A 5,207-nucleotide genomic window follows, 5' to 3' on the forward strand; every position below is an offset into this window, starting at 1 on the left:
CCCCACACTCGTTACGCCGGGTTTACACCGGACGCAGCGAGGCTGCGAGGCAGCGCAGCGCCGTTCCCAAGCGCGCAGCCGCCTGGCTGTTCACACGGGACGAGCATTTCTCCGTGCTGGTCAGCCCGCGATTCACTCACATGTGGCATTTGTCTGGATCGTTGGGACTGGGAGGCTGCAGCAGCTGCTCGGGCGCGACCGCTCGCTCTCCCATGCGTGAGCTGGAATTTGTGTCAACGCCACACAGCCAGCAGTGTGGAAGACTTCCGCAGTGTTCAGCACTACTGTACCACTGGCACAAACACACAGAGCCCCCCCACTCATTACGCCGGGTTTACACCGGACACGGAAGCGCCGCTGCGAGGCAGCGCAGCGCCGTTCTCAAGCGCGCAGCCGCCTGGCTGTTCACACGGGACGTGCATTTCTCCACGCTGGTCAGCCCCATAGACTGTATATATAAGGTCAGCCCGCGATTCTGCTTTCTCCGCTTGTTGTTGTACCCGTTGAATGTCGGGGTTCGGGGGTAAATGATGGTCTTCATAGCCCCCCCCCCACCCCTCTCTTTCTCTCTCTGTCTGTCTGCTTGTGTGCTTGTATGTGATTGGGAAAATTAAAACTCCAGGACAACAGAAGGGGAATACAAAGTATGGGATGCATATTTGATAATTTATATCATATAAAATATGTAATTTATATCGTTTAAAATCATGGGGGGAGAGGGGGGAGGGGGGAGCTGGTTCATTAGCATTTAAAGGAACAGGCACTCAAAACAGGTCACTCTGTGGAGGGCTGTTTTATACAGGGTAAAAAGGGTGCTGTTTGAAATGATCCTTGTGGTATTTTGACCAAAGTATGTTACAGACATTTCATTAAGACCCCAAGGAACCATATCAACTTGTGGTAAAATGGGCATGCTATGTCCCCTTTAAGTGATTGCTGGCTTTTCAGATGAACTTTGGGTACAATACTTCAGTTTAGTTGTTTGGAAAGAGGCTGAAAGCTGCCACAGCTAAATAGTTGTTTGTTTTATATTGAAATGCAAACTTTAGCAATGTTTCAAGTCACATACAGACACAATTTTCTTTTATTTAGCAGACACATCATACATTTTCTGTGCAGCAAAGTCATTAAGCTGAAAGAAAAAGAAAATCAAACGTTTATCTCTTGCTGCCACCGAGGGACACCAAACAGAGAGTGGTTCTATTTTGACAAATAGAGACAACAGACAAGTTTGGGATGATTAGCAAACAGCAGCTGGGAAGGAGGATAACTGGAGCCTGGAATTCAGTGTCACATGCAGGAACACAAGTGTCAGTCACAACGTCTAATTAAAACAAAGCCGGCAGTGTTAATGAGAAATGATGAGTGAATGTCCTGCAGCTCTCTTATCTGTCACAAGTTTGTTGACAAAGTTAACATTATTGAGTCCCAAAAGGACTGTCCTCCAGTGTGAAAATATACACTTTACAGAATTATTTCAATATTGGCAGCAAGTAAAACTACATTGCAATTTCATTTCTACAAACCTCAGATTTGCAACATAGAATTCTAATGTTTCTGTTTCTTACTAATTTATATTCAAGTTTAAAGGTCAGACAACAACAAAAAACATGATGAATGACTTTAAGCTGAATCCTTTTTGATATGAAAGCTCTATAAAAGAATAGAAAAGCCTTGTTTTAATATTCAGATAAAAAAGTTAAGGCTAGCTCCATAACAAAATGTCTCTGTTTGTGTGTGCAGGGGTTGTTTTTGGGAAGAGTGTGGTCGTACACAATATGTTACACAGTATGTTGTGTGACACTGCTACACTGGTCAGGGTGCAGGTTTGTCGACGTCTGCAAAATCTTGAACAGGATGTGAAGCCACAGATAAAGCCATACTTCTCGCTGTCTCGTGTCTAATGTCTAAATATGTCTATCACCATGGGAAGCAGCCTTCTGATGTGTGAAAAAATGCTCACAATTAAAAGTAATATCCTTTTACAATGCAAGATTTCAATTGTGTGACAACAAATGGAATTTTGAAAATCTCTCTATATATAATATATAAAATACTATCACAAAAGTATTTACTAAAATGTTTATTTGAACTTGTATCCATCACCAGGGTAGTGCATTGTGGTGCAATGTCCTGATGTGCATTATTACCATTTATTTTACTGTCACTTTAAACCCACTCCTTGGTTGCTTTCATCCACAACAGGCTTATCTTTTTTTATTACCAGCAGTGAGTGTGAGTTTTCTAGGTGGTTTCCAGTACTGCATTACCCTCAATAATTTCTCTGTGTATTGCTATATTGTGTCAGTAGGTTTGTATTGGATTGAGACAGTTTCTCCCTCTCTGATTAGCAAATGTACACAACCAGCATCTATGGAAGAACATATATATACTATATGGATATTAACAGAGCATCTGCACAGATGAGACCCATAAGTCTGAAAACTACTAAAATAAACAAATCAATGAATTGAAAGAAGTCAAAAGGCTGAAGAGAGCTGAAGGGAACTACAGAACTGGGTGTTGATTTTCAGTTTGTCACTAAATGTGTCCTTTTTCACATACACATAATAATTTGATTCATTATACAAAACATTGACTGTAGAAGCTTTAAACCCAAGGTCTTCAACCAGGGGTGTGTTACCACTTAGGGGCTCCTCTAAATACTTTTTATGTCTGATAAAATAAGTAAAAATACGTGACAACATACAAATGACGAGATAACACTTCAAGTTGTGTTTACAAGAGGGCGGTTTGGACACTACAGTGACTTGTTATCCCACAAGTGATAAGACGGGCTGGTTGGGCTGAGGTTAGCTGGGGTTCATTGCAAAGAAGTGATAGAAATAGAAGTAAAACAAGAGTGAACATTGGCGATGCTTTCTGGGTAAAGGAGTGAAGTTTGATGCTGAACAATGTTTCTTCTAGGTTGAAACAGTTTTTGATGATAACTTTGGCCATGTAACAATAGCAAAACACACAAATAGCTCTTTTAAAAAGAAAAAGCCTCCAGCCACATTTGATGATTGATGTTGCATGTTATCCTTTCAGCTGATCAGGTGTTTAACAGATAAAACATTGGACAAATAGCTATTGCATGTCTTAGTCTTGTTGTGAATGTGGTCTGCACTGAACATCAGCTTCAGTTGAGCATATCAAAAGTACTCATACTCTGAACCAGAGCCAGAGCCAGAGTTGCCTTCAAGCTGATCGACTATTTCCAGTAAGCGGTGTCTCTCTGTCTCCAAGGCTTCATATTCCTTCACTAGTCTCCTCAGCTGCTTCTTGCAGCAGGAACATCCCTGGGTTAGATTCTGTCCAGGCTCGGGAATCTCACACAAATCTGCTAGTATGGACAAATTGAATGGAAACTGAACTGAATCTTCTTTTGAATACACTGTAAAGAAAAAACAGAAATTGCAAGTTGTGGTTGCAAAATATCCCACTTAGGAAACATGCAGTATCACAACAGTACATATTTTCATAGACACCAATATTCTGATATAAACCAGATTAAGACAATATTCTGAAGAAGACACTACCGTGTGTCAAGCATTTTATGATAACCTAACCTGGATATGGTCAAAATCAGAATAAACAAAAATCAAATTAAGACATGTGGAGTATTCCGACCTTAGTCACATTACATAGACATACATGTCTTTTCACAGTATTTTGTGACATAGATGTGGTGTTTAAAAGAAAAGTAAAAAGTATAACATTGAGAAGAATGTGTTGTTGTACAGCAATGCCACTTCTGTCTGTAAGATGCTGTGTTGTAACCTGTTGATCCCTATAAAGGGCGCCAAGAGACTATAGAGGTGCCAGTGTTCACAAGGAGCTGCTCCAGTGCTGAAGTGTTGTTGCCTGCCTGCTAATAAAGTAGTCAACCTTCGCTAGCCTCTCCTCTTTTCAGTAGAGGTATCATTCCTCTGTCAACAAAACAATCGACATATGGAAAGAAACTGCTTGATGATGCATGCCCTGGGTTTAGGTGTAAACAAGATGGAACAAATTATGAGTATAGGGTATATGGTAGCATCATGTACATGTACATCATAATTGGAGTAATGTCTTATTCAGATTTTGATCATATATCTGGTTATTGGTGTCTATGTACGCGTAGTCCTTGTGAGTGAGCTGATGCTCCTATTGTGTTTTCTGTGGAAAAATATTGTTGTGTACAACTTACAGGCAAGACGCAGTGAGACATTAAGGATGGCCTGTAAAACACACAGCACTGCTAAGGTTACCACCCCGATTCGGAGGAGTCTTCTCTCTGTGTGTGACAAAAACACATCATCTGTTATCCAGAGGAATGACACTACTATCAAACCTCCTCCAACATCTGATCGCACATTAGTCTAAAATAATTGGGCTGTTCATCTTTATGATAATATTAATAATAGTAAATTTAAGTTCTTGTAGGAAGATGATCTCAGCACCAAATGTGATGCTTCGCCATTTTTATATTGAATTATGAAAACACGGAGGCAGTTAATTTGACATTAAACACAGAAACAAAAACAATGTATAATTTCTGAAGAATATGAAGATATTTAGCTGTTTGAGTGAACTAGATCTAGACCAGATTACATCTTCTTTCTGTTTACTTGCCGCTCTTACCTGATGGTTTAGTTTTAGTTTCAGCTTCGGTTCCCTGAAGAGAGTTTATAGTGGTGTATTCCGAAAGCTCCAGCTCTTGCGCCATCATGCTGATCTGCTGTGAGATTCTGTCTCTACACTTTCTGATAAGTTGCTGCTCTCTGGATTTTTTTTTTCATGTGTTTCAAAAAAAGGAAGTATTTTTTTTTTTTGCGGAAATGATGGGGTTTAGTCTTGTTAAAAGTCAGCCTCCGGAAGGACTAAAGTAGACAGAAGCCGTATCGCTGTATTTATTCATTCTCAGTTAGTGTATCCATCTTACCATTATTATTATACCACCTATCCTGTGGGTCGCCAGCGTATCACAGGGACAACAGAGAAAAACGCTGTTAGTCAAAAGTAATCATTGGATCTATTTGATCTCGTTTATAAAAATCAGCTAAAGTAACCTATATTTACAATGATGAAAACTTAATGCAGAACTAATCTGACACAAACCATGTGGTCAGGATGTTAACAAATACCCAGGGGATTGCCATGAAATTAGGAAATAATACACTGTTCATGACCCTTAATTACTCATCCAGTGTCACGTTCAAGTC

General features: G+C 40.0%; 1 long non-coding RNA gene across 1 annotated transcript; it reads right to left on the reverse strand.

Moving 5' to 3' along the window:
- Positions 1 to 1,054: 1,054 nt before the first annotated feature.
- On the reverse strand, positions 1,055 to 4,783 carry LOC118102466. The gene is made up of 3 exons (XR_004694690.2): positions 4,627 to 4,783; positions 4,193 to 4,279; positions 1,055 to 3,397 (listed from the first exon to the last, which is right to left on the reverse strand). It is a non-coding gene; the product is annotated as an uncharacterized LOC118102466 (long non-coding RNA).
- Positions 4,784 to 5,207: the final 424 nt, after the last annotated feature.

This window comes from Hippoglossus stenolepis, chromosome 3 (assembly GCF_022539355.2).
Source record: "Hippoglossus stenolepis isolate QCI-W04-F060 chromosome 3, HSTE1.2, whole genome shotgun sequence".
Taxonomy (NCBI): domain Eukaryota; kingdom Metazoa; phylum Chordata; class Actinopteri; order Pleuronectiformes; family Pleuronectidae; genus Hippoglossus; species Hippoglossus stenolepis.